Below are 19,484 nucleotides of genomic sequence, written 5' to 3' on the forward strand. Positions count from 1 at the left end.
GATCCAATGATGTCTTTTGTCTAGTATATAAAGTATTCTCTTTGTGTGGCAATGGACTTGAACAATCTCCTACACATTTTAAATTTCTGGTGTCAGACAGTTTGGGCTTTTTTTGTTGTTTCTTTTTTTTGCAAACTTTATTGAAGACACTAAAACACATGTACAATGTCAAAGTTGTTTATTCGTAATTAAATTGCTTTTCCCAGTTGTAGCTGACTAGTAGCAATGATCTATTGTGTTGAATGAGAGAAGTCTCAGTTTCAATTTAGTTTCCATTTATATCCACGTCCTTTGTCAAATACTGAAACTTTAAGCCTACAGTAAACTCATTTCAACTCTTTTCAACTCTTCCTGCTGCTTTCCCCTCCCCCCCAACTTTTTCAAAATATGAGGTACTATCAACCAATATATATATGATGAATTTCAAAATGTTAACTTATTGATTTTTTATTCTAATTAAAATTCATGTTTGAAAGTTTAGCAGTTCGGGCACAGCACCTGCAATCCAGGTGATGCAATATATGTTGGAGCAGGCTCATATCGGGCCATCGAAATGCAGGCAGGAACCCCCAGGCTGGTCTGTGTTGGCCTTTGCAGGCCAGCGTTAGGCCAGGAGCACCCAGCCTGTGCGAGCAGTGCTGCACGGCGTGGGGGTGAGCAAAGCAGTGTGTCCCCGCCGGGGCCGCCACGCAGGTGCATGGGACGCCTGCGCACCCTGAGCCCAGCCCAGAGGCCACCTGCTCGCAGGCTCTGCACCAGGTCCTCCCTGCCGTGAGGCACCACCTCCCCACCTGCAGCACAACAGCTACACTTCATTAACCAGCATAACCCCCTTAACAGCCTTCGCTCATGCTGATACTCGTCACGGGAACGTTAACTCCCTTTTCTGCAGGCTCTTACTTCACCAGCTCCCTTACTGAGCTCTGTGCATTGCCTTTGCTGCTCTGCTTGGAAAAATCACAGATCTCCGTCATCACTGTTGCCTGCATTCCCACATACTCTGCTGATTAATATTTTTTTTCAGGAAAAGGTTCAATGTTTCCAGGCTTTCTGTGGGCTTGCACAGCCTTGTTTAAAATGCCATCCTCATCTCATACCCCTCTGTCTCCAACACCCAACCTTCCCACTGGCAAAGAGCAAGCTCTTTTTTGCTGCAACTCCTGATACCTACAATAGCTGGCATCAACTACCATGACAGACTCAGCCCTCTATGCTAAGCCATCAGCAAACACACCTCTTCTGTTTTCAGAAAATAGCTGGGATTTTTTCTTTTAATTTCATTTTCTGATATATAGGTCTTGTGACACGGTTTACATTAGCAATGCTTGACACACAGGACTACCCGCATACACCCAGGTTTCAGAGGCAGCCCCGTGAATGAAGTGTGCTGGGAGCCCATCCAGCTTTCTGTCCATAATTACAAGAGGCTAAACTTCAAAAACTGCTCGGGAGCTATTACCAGGAGTCAGTCCCTGGGCTGGCACTGACCTACTTCTTTGCTTTCAAGACAAGTGGAATATATACCTAACTTTTGAGGACCAAGTCTTATTTCCATAATGATATTCTCAGGGTGGTCATCCAAAACACACCACTAATCTGAGCACCACCTAATCATCCCAAGCACGATTCGGTTTCTACCCAGGGATCTGGCTTGCACTGGAGGAAGTAACAGGTCAGCATGCAGCGCACTGACAGCATCGTACACGCGGGCTGTGCCGTGCCTGTGTTCCCAGGCCCTGAGCCCACTCCAGCCATAACACAGCTGTGTAAGCTAGAAGCCCCAGAGCCTTGCATTTTACTATGGCGATACACAGTTGTGCCTCACCATTGAAGACAGCAGTGGTCTCTGCATGCTGTTCCTTCACTGAAAATGCCATCCTTTTCGCAGAGGATTGTATATGCATTCACAGGCATGTCAGGATTTATGTAGGAGTTAAGAAAACAGTTCACAAACTAGGGGTCACAGTTATAATTGCAGTTGTGAACGTGGAAATGGAAGCTTGGCCAGGACACCAGAAGCTGTAATGTATACAGAAATGAATGAGACTTGTTGGGTGAAGCCTATGTCATGATGTACCATATCAAGCAGTATAAAACCTTCTATTTTTCTCTTAGAAATGCAGACCCTTATATACCAGTTAAAATCTTATTTTTCTCATTTATCTTTCAAATACCCTCCAAAAGATTGGGAGGGCTCTGCTTCAGTAGGCTGGGGAGTACTGCTTTGCTGGCATCTGACAAGGTACTGCCAGGTACTAGCAGGAGAGAATGAACTACAGAGTTCTATTTTGTTCTTCCAAAATTAAAATATTGAAAAATTTTCTTCCAGCAAAAACTTCCAAATACTGCAGTTTTTCATATAACTGAAGATAATTAATGTCCTCCAGTTTCCATTTTTTTTAAAGTAGGGAAACTCCATTTTCGGGCCAGCTCCTCTTGTGAGGCTGTTATGTACAGATCTGTATCTATATACAGTATTATGTGTTTATATGTATACACATACACGCACACACAGCATATTTCAGTGTATAACATACACTGATCACATAACATTGTATGGTTTCCTCTGAGACCCTGAAAAATATTAGCCTGAAACATAATATCACAATATCTGATATGATACAGTACATTAAATTACTTTGAGCAGGCTTTGCTTTGAAATTGTCTGATTTGATGCACACCTTTAAAAAATTTGGGCATCTCAAGGATATACATACCAGTAGCTGTTATTTCCAATGTCAGTTCGCTAGACTTTTACAAAGTCCACATTTGATTGCTCAGATCAAATGAGGTGATGCAACATACACATAAGCAATAGGAACCACAAAGTCCAGTTTCACTCTTGTACATAAGGGCCAAAAGGACTGAAACACTGGTTCCATGGCAGCGTACAATGACATGGCAAGCAGATGTGAACTAGAGAGCATATTTCCCAATATAGTAACTTTTCATAACCTTTAGATGGTCCATCTGGAGATAAACTATGCCATTGATTCAGAGAGTCACATTGGCTCCATGGAGGTATAGTGCTATTTAAATGCATTTAAACTGTTTCTAGGCTCAGCCTGAGGCCCAAATTGCTTTTAGTGTAGACACCGAGCTGCACTGAATCAGATTAGTGCATCATGACTTAGTTGCTCTGTCACCATTGGAGCAGACTGCCTCCTGCCAAACTAACTCAGGGGTTGGATCCCGTGTTCTCCAGTGCTCCAAGAGGATGTATTTGCTAAGATGCAGTGTTAGCATCAAATCACAGAACCATAGGAATAATTTGGATTGGAAGAAACGTCTGGAGTTCATCTAGTTTAACCGCCTGCCCAAAGCAGGTCTAATTAGATCAGGTTTCTCAGACCCATGTCCAGTCAAGTCTGAACACCTCCAAGGATGGAGATTCCAGAGTCTCTCACAGCAATCTGCACAAGTATTTTGCCACCCTCAAACTAAAAAAGAAATCCTTATTTCTAATCAGAATTTCCCAGGTTCCAGTCTGTGCCCACATGCTACAACACACAGCTGGACAGCTTATGTCCAGAACTGTGTCCGAGCAAGTCAGTCCCTCCCAGGGTACTGGAGAGCACAGGACCGAGACATGTAGGTGGTTCTGCAAGCTTAGGTCCAACAAATTTGCCCCTACTCCAGAGCTAAAGAGTTCACATGGCCCCCCACTGACTTCAGCTGGCAGCTCTCTCTTCAGTGCATGCTGTAATGCCTGTACTATTCAGGGTTTTCAATTGCATACAGCATACCTGACCTCTGTTACCTCAGAGAGCAAGGAGCTGACTCTATATATGATTATGATCCAGAGACAGGTTTGCACACCTTATTCTAGATAATTACAAGGTGTTGGTTATTGCAGTATCTGATCATCCAATCATTTGAATATACTTATATGTCCCGGAACCCAAAATACAATATCCTATTTTACAGGTGAAGATCTAGGGCACAGGTATGATATTATTTGCCAGAGATCACATAGTCTGTGCAAAGTAAGAAATTGAAGCTACATCTCTCACGGCTAGCATCCTAACTACTGGACTCTCCTGTCCCCTCTGTGTGCATTCCATAGATTTAGAGGACTGAAAGCCACCTTACTATTATGGATCATTTTCTGAGGAAAGGGGCAAAATAACACAACACTCTTAAGATGCTAACTATGTAATGGGTTCCAGTGCTGAAGCTGAAACTGGGGGAAAATTAAGAAGTGGTAATGATGCTGCTGCTGTACATGTGGTGGGCAGCTGTACTACGGATCATCAAATGAATGATTCTCCTTAAAACATAGCCCTTCTGACAAACTGCAATGGAATCCAAATTAGTACAAGCTGGTTTTGAAAACCAGAAAAGGTCCCCGTGATCACCACTGGCTGTCAGTGCGAATTCATATTATAATGATCAAAAACTATGTGAAGGTGAGTATTGCTGTAACTTGTTTAAATTGCAGGCCTGGAAAAATATACTTAAGACATCTGGAATCTATTTTTGTTTTGAAATTCAATTTATACATATAGAGAGCTTTTGGAGAATTGAAAGACAAGACAGTTTTGTCTTGAAAGACAAAAACTAAAATGAAAACCTTGTAATAAGGAAGTGCCCTATATGCATGACCCTCATACTTCAATCTCATCATTTAGCTTGTAGCGAGTAACACTGTTTTATGCAGGATCTATATAAAGAACATGTAGCTAGGCAACAATATATTATTTCTGAAAAAAAAAGAAAAGACTATAGCATGGGTCACAGATCTGTTAGATGTGTTTTGCTTCCAGTTAGTTTTTTTCACATCCCATATGTGGATGTCCCATTCTACAACCCACAATCTTGTGTGCTGCATACCTGCCCAAACTTGCCAGGCTAGCAAACTCAGGACCACAGCTATATCTCACTTAAAGTGAGGTACTAATGGTGCTTGTTCACGTGATCACAGCTAATATATGAACCAATGAATAATGGGCAAGAACTCTGGAGCTGCAAATTCCCAGTGAGGCTATAAATTTAAATTTAAACACATTAGGAAGAATTCTGACATCTCCTTTTAAACCCGTAGTGCATAATATCTGTCTATATAACTTCTAAGTCTTGAAAACTGACTGACCACATCCTCAGTTGATAGAAATTGGTACAGCTGCATTGACTGCAAAGGAGGCATAATTAATTTACACCAGCTGAATTTCTGGCTCAGAAATGTGCAGAAGCTTATATATTCCCTTTCTGCTCATGTGGGTGCCACTGAAAGATGACTCAGAATCTGACAGCTACCATGGCTCTATACTCACATCAAAGTTCTACTTAGGGCTTTTACCAGACCCCATGGGGACTGAACATTTGTTTTTGAATGCTTTACTGAGCTGTATAATTTACGAACATCAACAGCACATGCTGTTAGAAGCAAATCTCAACTACAGATACAAATGTCCTGAACCTATACTTAAGGGGCTGTGTGATTTTCCATTCGAGGGTCAGAAAGGATTCTTTAATAAACTACTTTGCCTCTTAGAGGTCAGAAAACATGGATGAAGTCTATAAATGCTTTAAGGCAAGAACATTCTCACTCTTCCACTGTGGGGTGTATATTCACTCAAAAGCAAATCTCATTTCAACTACTGCTACTTTGTCAGAGGTAGGAATGCAAAATAGATGCCCTGGGAATTAGAAAACACATTTTATGCCAGTAGTTTGTGTCACTTTCCTATTGAAAATCTTGTGGTCATGAACAACCTACTTTCACCATGATGGTAAAACATTTCATTATGTTAAATTTTTTTGACAGTTTAAGAAAATGGTCCTGTTTGCAACAGATTAAATCCCACACAAGTTAAATCTGTAGCCTCTTCTTCTCCACAACCTTGGAAATGACCAGTCAGAAACAAAAAACAGTTCCCCAGAATATTGTGTTCAAGACTGTATCTGGAAATTTGAAACAGCTTTTCTCCTTCAAATTCAGACTTATCTTCAGGTCCAGAGGAAGGTTCAGGCTATTTCAGACCAAGCAATTTGTCAAAGACAAATGTTCCCTTATTGCAATGACCTGCAACCAGTCTCCTTCCTATAAAAATATTAATATTAATAATAAATAATTAAATAGGTAGTCACTTAATGTATATATCAACATCTGAAGCTCAGCTTGGTTTGCAGCAGGTAAAGGTCTACATCACTTGCACAAAGTAATGTAATGGCATGAGGCTATCTTCAGGCAGGAAAAGGCTTCAAGATTGCAGCTTTGCAAAATATTCTGGTGCTGGTGCAGTCATTACATGTTACTTAAAACTGCTTGAGTGAAAAAGGCTTGTCTGGACTGATTTTAAAAATTATATTTTTTAGTCCAAAAAAAAGAATTGTTTCAGTTCATCTCAAGTGCAAGATTATTCTAATTGTCTTCAGTTTTCTTCTCCTACCAACTCTTTTCACAGATCTCTTTATGGATGTTGTCTATGTGAGGGAAGGGAGTGTTGTCACAGGAGAAGAGTGCTGAGAGCTCTTATTCCTACTCTTAGCTCTGCAGTTGACCCTGATCGCTTTTTGCTTTTGCTTTGCTTCTTCTCTTCTATCTCACTCTTTCCTTTAGCCTATGTCACATTCTGGCTTGATGTGAAGTTCTGTACAGTTCTGACACATTTTCTAATCCTACCATTTAATGGAATTAATTGGGGAGAAAGGTTTCCCAACTGCTCCAGACCCCTGGAGATGCTGCTCACAGCAGCTGCTGCTCTTCAGAAGAGGTTACTGAGGAGAGACACGCTGGTCATCAGAGCAGTGTCCCACAGCATTACTACAGCATAAAGTTTGATTTTCCATGCCCCCAACAAAAAACTGAATTTGAGGTATTTTGCATTTTCTTACAACTGTTTCAACTATGGTAATTAAACCTGAAAAAGCAATTTTCCAAAAGTAGTATGCAATGCCACAATATGTGCACACACATTGTCTGTGCATGCAGCATGTGGTTGGAGAGGCTTATTCTTGTGTGCAAGAGCCATGTGAGGGACAGCCCATGACTACCCATCCCTTTCTGCACCAGAGGTGGCTCCATAGCAGGCTCCAGCTACCAGGAAGAAGGAGCACTGCAGCCTTTTCTGGGAGAGGACACCTAACTGAACATCATTCCTCTATTTTTAAAGTTGAAGAAGTAGGTATAACCATCCATTTCTTACATAGCAGGACTAGGTTTAGCACCACAAATTTAGGATCTACCTCAGTACTTTCCCTGTTTTATCTTCTACATCATCAACATGGAAACTCATAGAGTTCATGTAACAGCATGCTAATTAATCCTGCTTACCTCTCTCTGCTCCCCAGGGTATAGTTTTCCTGGTTGCACAGTGACCCGCACCCCAGGGCCTGCTGCCCTGGTGGGGATGCCCCTGACAAGTCCCGTGCGTCGGCTGGCTCTGGCCACCCACCAGGCACTTTCAGCCTCTCTGCTCTGGGGGTCCCCGCAATTTCTCAGCAGAAGCATAGACACCTTTTGAAATTTAGACCATTGTGCTGCATATATGGTCTAACACTTGTATTTTTTTGTCACTTTTCACAGACACACAAGGCTGCAGAGCTCTCAGGCCAGCAGCCCCTGTATTCTGCCATTCTGCAAAAATGGGCTGACTTTACTGTTGTGGCTCCAGGAGTTCTGAAGAAGAACTTTTTAAGGCTATTTGCATTATTCTTATTTCAATGCTGCCTGTACATGATGGACATACTGTGGGTAGGTGCCAAGCTTCTTGGACAAGAGCCTTTTTTTATGAGTAACAACATAAGCTTTAAGCAGTAGGAACCGATGGTCTGAAAGAGGTGTCAGCTGAAGGAAAGTATATAGATTGTTGACAGACAGCTGGACCTCTCTGAATATGTGACCATGCTGAAATACTGCTGCTATAATGTTAGCTGTGGCCTCCAACACTGATACAAAATAGATAATACCAATAATTTCACAGTCCCCATCAGCCTCATTTAAAATTGGTTTGGAATCAGGCTCCTTCTCATTTAATTCCTTCAACCATTTCACCCTGTGAAGCAAATCCTATTTCTGTTAAACCTGTCAGACCAACTCTGCTAGAGATTTCAGCTGAGCATTAGGGCTCCAGCTGGCAGGAGCAGTTGCTCTGCTTTGGCCTCATCCAGGCACAGTACTCTGCTTTAGCTGTTTGCTTTCAAACAGCCAATGATGAAATCATGTTTTCAAAGGTGAGACAGGTTGCCCTTTGGAGCTACAACCAAGGCCTGTCTTTGGCACTCATGTGACAGAAGGTTGCAACATCTCTTATACATAAATAATGTTCTGAAGGCCTAAATAGATAAATATTATAGTTGTTGATTAAAGGAAGCACTGCCAGCCACTTTTGGCCAGCGTAACAGGAAAACATGTCATTACCTCAGGTTTAAAAGACGTTAGACATTGTTTAGCGATTTCAAGGGCTTACAGAAATTACAGGGAGGAAGAGCTGGTAACAGTATCTGACACACATTTGCTTCATTCACAGACAAATTATCATTAATTATCCAATTTATAGAACAGTTTTAAGTGGAAGGGCCCCCTCTCACCCCCCACTGATGCATATTTGGGGGATTAAGTTGTTTGTTTTTAGTGATAAATTGGAAACATCTGCTTCCGCTGACATAATGGAAAGAAGGCATGTACAGCAAGCTTACTGGGCAAGCTGCTCAAACGCTTGCAGAGGTTTTGGTACCAGCGTGCTGGCACAGAGTCCTGCTGATTTCTGAACATAGTGTTAGGCAGGATTAGGCCATTTTGGTGTTAGGGCTCAGTGGAGGAACCACATGGCTTCTCTCAAGCTCTGCTTAGACTGATTTTTGAAGGTCAGAACAGCAGTGAACATTTTGAACAGCATGCATTAGGCAGATCCTTCCTTTTAAGGGTATCTTGGCAGTTCTTCTGTGTAAGCAAAACTGTTTCTGTTATGGGATCATCTAGTCTTAATTTCAAAGAATCCAAACCTTGTTCCAGAATAACCGCAGAGATCATTTAAACATGAGAAACAATAGCAGTAAGTATACACAGAAAGAACAGTCCAGTTATTTCTTCTAATAAAGAAAATGGTGCTAATTTAGGGAATGAACATATTTTACAACCTGGCATGTCTCTGGAGAGGTGATACAACTTCCTGATTGTTGAGTTAGACTGAAAACGGCCAAGAGATACACCATGTCAAATTCACTTCGCACGTGCCTTCACCTCATGCAGAAGATATGAAAACAACCCTCCTTTTTACAAGCCATCATTTGTAGAAGTGGAAAGCTTGGACTAAACCCTGCCAGATGCAGCAATCCAAATATAACCTGGGTGTCCATGGAGCTGCACCCACGATGAACCCTGTACTGACATCACCTCATGTAACCCTGATGAAGAGAAGTGCAAGACTTGTTTTGACTTCAGTGTGGCCTGGATTTCATTGCAGAGTTTTAATGTGTGCCCTAGTAGGCTACAGCAACAGACATTTCACACACACTGGCCAGATTTTTTCAGTCTTTGACAATCAAAACTCTCACGCTGCAGCCCTGTGCCACGGTGACAGAGCATGCCTAGAAAAAGGGAACAACTGAGATGCTGGGCAGTTTCTAACAAACATCTCCTGTTTCCAAGATGCTCTCTTTTTCTACCTTGGTATTTTCTCCAAATAGGCTTGAGGATTATGTGCATTTACCAATGATCTTCAGATAATCAGCAGCTCTGTCAGAGCAAGAAATCCTAGGCACATTCACTGCACACTCTCAGATCAGCGATATAGTACATGCTGTGTACATGAGTTGGACACCTCCTGGAAGCACGGGAGAAATTGTTCAGTTGTGCCACAGCACAATGCAAATATATTTCTACCTGAGAAATTCCAGGCACAGAAATCTGGAATTGCAGTTCAACTTGAAGAAGGCTATGAAATCACTACTGAGCTGTGTGGGCTTGCAGCATGCCTGTTGTTAACAGTGAGCAGTCCTAGAGGGTCTTGCAGAGGAAACTCAATTTTCCTTTAAAAAAGGAAAACTCAGCTTTCAATTTTCCTTTAAAAACCTCTAGTCCTTTTTCTCAGAAATGCAGCCTGAAAAAGCACGCTCTGATGCAAGCCAGTGTATTCCAACTGTAAAGGTTAAAATGCAGTGAAATGCAGCTGGTCCCTCTTTCTCTAGAGAAACTGAAAAATAGCCACTTTGTGCAGTGCCCTCTCACAACACTGAAGATGTCATTCACATACTGGTGCGTACAGAAGAGAACCAGCCCCTCCTGAACCCATGGGCCATTCCCAGTTAGAAATAATCTGCCCTGCATGTGGGCGGAGTGGAGAGGGGAGTGTAGAAGTAGGTATGAAAAACTGTTTCATAGCTAGCCAAAACCACTAACCTTGGTTGTCCTGTCCAAGTTGTTTTCCTCTGTCTGACTGCTCATGTTACACATTTAAATGCAGTAGCACCCTAGGGAGAACTTGGTCTTTGCATTCCCACGTGGGGCATTCAGATAGATACAGACAATAGTTGAAATGAAGGTGAAACAGGAAAGGAAACTTTTTTTTTAACTGAAGCTGCATGGAGAAGTGAAAATTTCCTTTCTTCAGGAGAAGAGTGGGAGTTATGAGCTGCCTTTATGGTAATTGCTTTGCTGGAGTGGGGACTTTCCTGTTGACACCGCCATAAATCACTGCCTCTCTCTGGAATGATTTCTCCCTGCCCCACCTCAAAGCAGAGCCTAGAGAGCTGCTATTCAGAGGTAGCCTGCAGTCATCTATCTCCGCTTTCTAGCAGGAACCTCTGCATTCAGTAACAGAGACAGTAATTTAGAGACGCCAAAGCAGCCTCAGCCTTCCCCCTAGCCCCCGGGAAATCAGCCATCTGGTAGCACAAGAGCACTGCTGCCTTCTCAAGCTATTTGAGCAGAGGTTACAGATCAGTCCATTGGCTGCAGTCACTTTGTGGAGGAGCGGCTGCCAGGCAGGGCCCCCTCAGAAACATGGTGAAGGAGGAGCCCCTGGATAAACACATAGCGAGGCCAGGAAGAGGGAGGGATTTCGGAAAGGGCAAGAATATCGAATTGGTAATTTACAGGAGGGAAAGGATAAAGGAGCTGAGGAGGATTTAGAGACAAGTCAGAATGTGTGGAACAGGGAGGGTTTCTGAAGCAGGGCTGTGATCAAAGACTGTTCTCATGGCTTTGGGCCAAAAAAGCACAGGCTCTGGAAGACAGCCTTCAGAGCATATCTGTGCAGAGCCGGACCTGATAAAGTCCCAATGAGCCAACCGCTCTGCAACAAAATTCTGGCATGATGTCTGGAGTAAGCAATGGATGCAACAAGTAACCTAGGTGCTTCTCTGTCAAGTCCCAAAAGAGACACTTCCACTGTTTATTGAAAGTGAAAAGGACTTGAAAAGTAAGTGAAAAAGGACTTGAAACAACTGTCTGGGATATGTTCGGGGGGGTGGGGGGGTGGGATCTATCCCTAGGTGTATTAAAGCACAACAGACTAGAGTTGTGCAAGAACATCAGTGCAATGCTAGCAAGACTGGCATAACATCAAGTTTTTATAGCCTGTCGAAAAGGGAAAATACTTTTGGTCCTTATGCCTAATTGCTAGAGAGAAGACTTGTTTTAGCAGGAAGGAATTTCTCCTTCCAAGAAAATGGAGAGTTTTCTTGGACAAATCCAGAAAAAGCTCAGACTTTTTTTTCAAAGGGTAGAAGAACAGAAGGTCCCTCTCTCAGCAGCTTATAGATCAGGTCTCCCCAGACTGTTATGGTGAACTCCCACGCTGGCCTGGAGCCAACTGTGAGGCCCATCAGGCAGAACGGATGGTGCATGCAAAGCAAAGAGGTGGGGTGAGCATGTCTGACACACGGCTCTTTAGCTCTGCCCTTTGAGCCCTTCTTATTTTTACAGCACTGCCACTCCCTCTTTTTATTGCATATTTTTTAAACTACACTTCAGATCCTCTCTCTATATCAATACCCCTTCCACTCATTTTTCTTGAAAGAAAGATATCTTTATTGAAAGAATGTAGCAAAATATAAGAGAAATAGAACAGAACACATGAATTACAATACATCCTGAAAGGCATCCCATTATGGAATAGTTCCCTTCCTCCCCCCAGCCGTAACTTCAGACTCTACCAGATGTTCCTGTTTAGAGAAGGGTGTCTGATTTTGAGTTTGGGGTCTTTCCAAAAGGGGAGGAGAGAGCGTAAGCTAAAAATAGAATGGGTGGCCTGACTGAGTCCAAACACAGTCAAGTATCTTGATTAAATCTTGTTAGAGATTTGGAATTTCTGCAGGCTGCACCACTTTCAGGCCTGAGAGATACTTACACATGAGGAAGACAAATCCAGTAGATAGACCGAAGAGAAGCCAATACATTTAAGCCAGCACAACATATGGATTCTCACATCTCAGCCTAGGAAAGATTGTTCCCCAAAGATTTCTTCTAGATTTGCCCCAACTAAGTGAAACATCCCAGTCAGTAAGCCTCTTCCCCTCTTTCCTCTCTCCCTCAGGAGACTGTTTTATAACCACATACCTCTTACTGCCAGGATCCTTTTCCCATTATGTACATCCTATCTTTTCCCTTAAAAAATGTTCCCCACTACTCTCTGTGATAAGGATTGGTTTTATTCTAAACAGTGCTGCCCTTCCCCACACTTACACCTCCCAGAAATGTGTAGAGTGTTTGATCATCTCATAGTACCTCCTGCACCAGTAAAATATCCTTGAAGACTTGATTTGGCTCCTCCGCAGTTCTGCCTGCAGTACTTTGAACTTTCTAATTTGCATTCAGTATCAGGTGAGCCTTGAGGCTAGACACCCAGGAACAGATTCATAATACTCATGCAAAAAGAAAACTAAATCCTAATTTAAAGAGAACCCGAACAACTTCAGCATAGCTAAATTGTAGTAATCTTGGTCTCTTCAACCCAAAAGTGAAACTGCCTTACCAATCTGCACCTCCTGATTTAGAAAGATTATGGGCAGAAATAAACACCTTTTGTTGACATTTGCAGCCTGTAACTAAAATGTAAATCTGGCCAGTAATTCTCTGATATGGAGCCTTTATTTTCCCTGTATGATCACAAAGATTACCCTGAAAGCCTCTAAAGTTTTCTGCCAAGGCAATCACATCAACTGCTTTGCTATCCTTTAGACTAGCAAAGATTCCACATCGGCAGATAAAATGGAGTTCGACTTGTCTTATATCCATGACAAACAACCTCCAGGAATCAGAAAAGCTATTTTTTTTTAATGCCTCTTAATTGTATAAGGGATTATAGCCTTAGGATTTTCACACACACACACACACACACCCCCCCCAAGATTAAGTTTTCCTGGCCTCCCTAAATTGGCATTTTATCATTTGCAATGTCTCTCTTCAGGAACATGGATGTTAATTGATCATGCAATGCCAGTATGTCTAATGTTGCTGCTGCTGTAGCATCCTTTTAAGGATGATGGCAACTAGGCTTCCCAGTGCACAGGACAGACTTATGAATAGAGACATTACACAGAATTCAGGATATAAGTCAGCTGTATCACAGTGAATGAGGAAGAAGATACTTTCCTGCAGACACTCAAATCTAATTCTCAGGACACTGCTCATATATGGATTTCCACCTACCTTTTCATCTTGCAGCTGTGAGTGAACCACAGATCTGTGGAACAGTGATGTGTGCAGATGACAGATAAGATGAAATAACATGAACAGTGTTCTTTGCATTATTTCCTATTATGGCTACAAAATGAGAAGCAGTCCCTGCGATTCCTGTGAGCTGTGTGGGCAGCTGAGATCCTCAGTTTCAGAAACTGTCCTGTCTCTTGTGTCACTAAGCAACATGGATAAGAACCAGCCTTCACCACCATCACTCTCATGTACTCATCAAGCCTATGGGATATTGTGCAGTAAGGACAATGAATAGACAATAACTAAGCAAGTGGAAAAAACCTCCCAATCCCCAAGCCATGCAGTCCTTGCCTATGTGACCTTGATTGAGACACCTTTGGCCCTACCTTTTGGGAGCTCAGTGAGGATGGTAAAAGTGAGGGTCCCCCATGTGCACAAAACTTAACACACAGGCAGCTTCAAAGGTAACAAGGCTTTCTGGATTCCCCTTATTCCTGTGGACTGGACCAGGCATATCGACTCATCCACTCCCAGTCCACCCTGGGGAGAACAGTCTGCTTTTCCACACCCTGTCCCTGCCTTCCCTGCTCTGTGTTTCCTTCCCTGCACTTTTCTATGGATTTCTCAGGTGGAACGTGTCCATGGGGGACACAGTCTCAGTGGTGGGGCTGGCTCTGCATGAATTCAAGGGGACCAGCAGTGGCGCAGCCCATATTTTCCACCTGCTCTGAAAGGTCACTCCCAGTGGGGTCGGGTTAAAAGGAAAATCCACTCAGTAGCCCAGATTAAACAGTCCCAAGTCAGGAAAACAGGGAGTAGGGCATTGCAGGAAGAAGGGCGTTTCCACCTCTTTAATGCACTGTGCAATGTGACATGGTAGTTTTGCGGTTTCTGAAGCAGGTTGTTGTTTCTCCAACCATCTGTAGAGCCACTCTTAGCAAATTTCCATTGCTTGCGCAGCTCCAAGGACTGTGGATAATGCTGCACTCACACCCATATTTTCCTAAAACTTCAGCCTGAAAAGCTTCAGCATTTCCTTGAAACTGAGTGGGTTAGAGAAACTAGCCACCATCGTGAGTATCACATTTTGGGCAGCTGGCATGCAAGCAAGCACTGCCTCAGAGTCATCTGAATAACGGTAACCAGAGACTCAGGGGAAAAAAGGGGCCCAAGAAATTGCTTATCCATTTACACTCTCACCTACCCAGACTGCGGTTGCGCTTAATCACTGACAAACAGCACTTCATTTATATTTAACTGCATACATTCTCTCTCCAGTTTGTACAGCACATAGACAAAAAGCATGCTGTCAGTAGCAAAGGAAGCACAAAAAGTTAAATCACCTTGGTAAAAAGCATAAGAAACATCCCAATGAAATATCAAACTGATATTTCTGTGAGAGTTTAATAAGTTAAATTCAGGAGCTCAGCCTTGCAAGAGCACAACCCTGAAGCAAAATGATTTATTTGGAATTTACAGATTTTTTTTGCAAAACAAGTTTCTATGAAACCATAGCAACAAAGGTTAAAGTGAATATTTGGAACGATGTTGGAATCATTCAAGAGGGAGAAAGACTTTCAATCTCTATTTTGGATTGATAGAGTGTAAGATGAAAGCTAAATATAGAGAAATATTTCACAAGATTTTAAACAATTAAGTTACTATAAACCCTGTCAAAAAGACATTTAAAAATAAGTTTTGACCATAAAATTGTGTTATTTTTATTTTTTTAAATAGCTCTGGTAACTTTCTGATAGAGAAGTTATGTGTATAAATGTCAAGGTTTATTACTCTTCTCTTACAAGACAGGATATATAAACATTTCACTGGAGCCCTACTACATAGATTTCTAATGGAATCATATGTGTCCCAGCAAAAATCTACATTTTTCTGAAAGGTGCCTCTATTTTGTTCCTTTCTTTAAGTGCATTTCACAGAAGTCAGAACAGGAAAATAGAATCAGTTGCAACTTACCTTACATTCAAGTAGATGACACCAATTTTTTCAGGAAAAGCAAAACTATTCGTTTGAGTTGTTCCGCGAGTGTTGTAAATTCAAGCCAACAGGTAATTGTTGGTGAGTCAAAATCCTTTAAAACAAGTTTAAATGCTTTGATGACAAATAATGTACTTCATGAAAACTTATTTGAATGCGCTTGTATTAAGTTTTGTAACTGTCTGTCTCAGCTAAGTAAGCTCCCACTCCTTTCCTCGGACACTTGCCAACTTCTCTAATTTAAAGCAACTGTCAGCTTGCTGTAAAACTCCCGCTGGAAAGAGTGCAGTGTATAGCGTGGAGCAAAGAGCAAGTGTTTGCTCCAGACTGAAGCCGTATGACATGGAGTCTTAACAGGACTTGGGGGATAGCCTCCCCAAGGTAACATTATATCATTTTTGGAAGGCATTACAGCCTAAGTTCTCCTCTGTGTAAAGACATAGAGAAAAGGAAAAAATCATGCTCTTTCTGGCATGTAGTCTCCTCAGCATGGGACTTGGGAGGAGCAGGATCTGCCTCAAAGTGAAGGAAGAGGGAATAGCCTTGAGTGCACCAAGTGCTCAAAGCTCCCAAAAAAGCCAGATCCCCAAATCAGTCAAAAGGCTGATCACAACTCTAAACTTCTCCTTCACGTGATTTTGGGGAGTTTCAAAAGCAACTTGTGCAAGTGATCTTATCTTCTGAGATGCTATCAAGGTAGAGATAACAGAAGTATGATTTTCAAAGGCATCTGCTCACTGGGGATGGCTGTATCCTGCATTGCTCAGATGCAGATAGTGGAGCATGTGAAATTTTGTTCTTGCAGAAGGGGTTGCCTGTGCTTGTGTGGAAGGAGAATAATTTCTTGCTGTTGCAAGGAATTTGTTTCAACCAGTTATGGTTGAAACACCTGGTGTGCATTTATGAATTGACAGTAAAAGATCCCCCTTTTAAAAATATGAGTTCTTTCTACAAAATAGCTAAAAACAAGCAAATGAAAAGCCATAATTGTCCAGGCTTAAATTTTAAAGCATTACTGTGATCTGGAGAATTTCAGTGCCTGAGCACCAAGTTCCATGATAGTACCACAACAAACTTTTGCAAAAGTATGTGCTGAATACCTTCTGAAAGTGAGGGTCCTGAAAAGCATGTCTCAAACTGGGCCCCAAGTCACTAAACACTTTTGGAAATACATCCAGCAGACCGGCTGATGCTAAAGTGATATAAGGTTTATTGTTATCAAGTGACTTTGGCTTTGTCAGCCATATTTTCTTGCAAAATTAACATAAGTTAAAATGGGATACATTAGACTGAAATTTTCAAAGGTGTTTAACGCTCCTGAAAGAGGAAATGAATCTTTAGAACCAAACTAGTCAATGTCAAAATACCAGTGGTGAAGTGACTATGAAAGATTTGTTTCATTTAAATGTTTTAATTTGCATGACACACAATATTAAGTATTTCATACTCTTAATGGAGACTTAGCAAATAGGGTTCCATGTATTCACTCAGGATAGATAAAATAGTGCTGCCAATGATGAGCAAAAAGGTTTAAAGAAAACTAAACTTTTTTTCTAATGGAGTTTCATTTCAATATTAAATGATGCTAATCAGGAAATAGAATACTCTTGTACAAAATCATATGATAATGTGAAAGCTTCTGCATATTAATGATTTGACAAGTCTCAGTTTTCCCCAAAATAGAGCTATCAGAGTATTTTTGTTTTGCTCTGTGAATCTGCTGGTGGACTTGGTCACAGATGGGCAACAGTGAGAAGTGCAAATATCATCCTATCCTGTCACTTCAACGTACTACTAGAAACAACTTAAATGATTTCTGTATCTTAATCTTCACTTTGTGATCTTCACTTTGTGATCAGGCATAAGGATTAATATATTACTGGCAGCACTGGAAACTTGTATTTGGTTTATAGTATACCTAGCATGGTTATGTGAAATATGCAGAATTTTTAAAGATCATCCTGAGTGTTACCCTCATTCTCTCAGCTGGCCTCTTTCTGCTCCTGCTTAGGGAAATGTGAGATGCTGCTTCCTCTTCCCGATGGGTCTTTCTCTGAGGAGCAGAGGATGTCTTCCCTGTCACGTGGGAAAGAGCATGTTTTCTAATGGTCTGTGCATTAAACTGTCAGGAATTCTAAACCTGGGCTCTGCAATGGATTTTTCTCTAGTTCTCATCTGATCATATAGTCTTTCTTGACTCCATTTATCTACCTGCTTCACAGGAATATGACTAAGGACTAAACAGCCATTGGTGAAGTAGTAAAGATTTATATTAATCCCTGTAATCCTATAGCAGCATTGATAAAAATCAAATATTTCTAATGGTCTTCTTCTGTTAACATTTTGTGCCCTCTAAGTCTACCTAAATACTCTTCTGTGGTCCACAACACAAAGTTAAAGCATGAGCCAGTAGTTCAGCTCTTATGTTATAGAGAAGATGCCTTAGGGTGGAAGATGCAGTTGAAGCTTTGTCAGAGGCAGAGGGAAGCTAGGTACAATTTAAAAGAGAGTCTTAAAAATAATGAGTTGAACTCATTCCTTTCACCTGCTGAGCTTTCCAGATTGAGGGTGGGAGGCAGGAGAAAAACTGGGGGAGAAACTGAACAGAGCTCTGCAAGCCATGAAAGTTTAAGTGTTCAACAAAAAATAAAGGTTCCATTTGGGGGGGGGTGTGTGGAAAAAAGGTGTATTCTTATAGGGTTGCTCACTGGTGCATGTGATAGGCTCATTTTTAATCCTTCTAAGGCTACAAATAGAGGCAACTATTTCTGATTTTAGTATTTCACTAGAACACTGATTTTCTTGCTTTTGGCTTTGTCTAGACCCAGATGCAGTAGGATCAACCTGCTAGCCACAGCAACTAGTCTGGTAACAGGTATTTGGCATTCATGTCCACGCAGGCACAACACACCAACTCACAGGGGTTAGCAAAAATGGAATTATTAATCTCTGAGAAATTTCAAAAGGAAAGAAAATGGACCTATCATCTTCTGTCACCCTTGAGTGCAAGTCTTCATACGGTCATGTGGACATTTGTTGCATAGCAAATTGTTGTATCTTGAATACAAAAAACATGAAACCATGTAATAGATGCACAAGAGTTAATGTGCACTAAGGAACACAGTCATCTCACCCTTGACAAACTACCATCTTTAATCCTCTCATGTGGCAAACAGCTGGGTCCTTTTCTTAGTGAGGTATTTAAGTCCTTTTTCTGGCCAAAGTGTTTTAAGATTCAGCAGGTTAGAATAATTATCAAGGATGTTTCCAGCACAAGTATCAACATCAGGAATCAAACAAAATCTTTCATGTGCAGCGAATCGTTAAGCAGTAGATCTGCAGGCAGGAAATAATATGACTTTGTGGAATTAAAAAAAGGAGTATCCTTTGATGCTGGGACTTGGGATTTTCCCGTGTTATGGCTGGATGCATTTACATTCAGATAATACTGAACTCAGTTACCAAGATGTCAATGCAAACTGCTCATCTTCAATACTGAGAGAATGAGCGGGTTTATATGGCACACATTGCACTCAAGGAATTGACACAGCTGCTAAAAGCCAGAAGCCTAATTCCCCCCTCATTTAGAGTGGTGTGAATGAAAGCTGGCTCCATTCAAGTAAACAGAAATATGCCATTGTCCAGTGGCTATAAATAAGAAGAAAAATCAGTTGTCACATGGAAATCTGATATCAATATACAGAAAAGTTTATTTATTTATTTATTTATTTATTCATGTTTTTATTACAGCTAGCCCTTGGCCTTTGCAGCTGGTCAGTAGAAGGTCATTCCCAGAATGATAACTGTTCAGTCCTAATGAGGCCTGAGGGCATGGCAGAGGCAGTTGTAAGATATGGCAGCAATAGCTGAGGAAAAGATCAGTGTGAAGACT

General features: G+C 41.6%; 1 protein-coding gene across 4 annotated transcripts in view; it reads right to left on the reverse strand.

Annotated features, from left to right (window-relative positions):
- The window catches only part of C1QTNF7 (C1q and TNF related 7), a 55,930-nt gene extending 40,137 nt beyond the window's left edge, over positions 1-15,793 (reverse strand). For 2 of the 4 annotated variants that reach the window (XM_067298213.1, XM_013960021.2), the window contains exon 1: positions 15,572-15,793. The gene's annotated coding sequence lies outside the window, so the exon portion shown is untranslated. Of the gene's footprint in view, positions 1-13,594; positions 13,652-15,571 lie in introns of those variants that run through there. The other 2 variants (XM_067298212.1, XM_013960022.2) reach the window with 2 other exon arrangements.
- Between the last annotated feature and the right edge of the window lie 3,691 nt (positions 15,794-19,484).

Source organism: Apteryx mantelli, chromosome 5 (genome assembly GCF_036417845.1).
Source record: "Apteryx mantelli isolate bAptMan1 chromosome 5, bAptMan1.hap1, whole genome shotgun sequence".
Lineage (NCBI taxonomy): Eukaryota > Metazoa > Chordata > Aves > Apterygiformes > Apterygidae > Apteryx > Apteryx mantelli.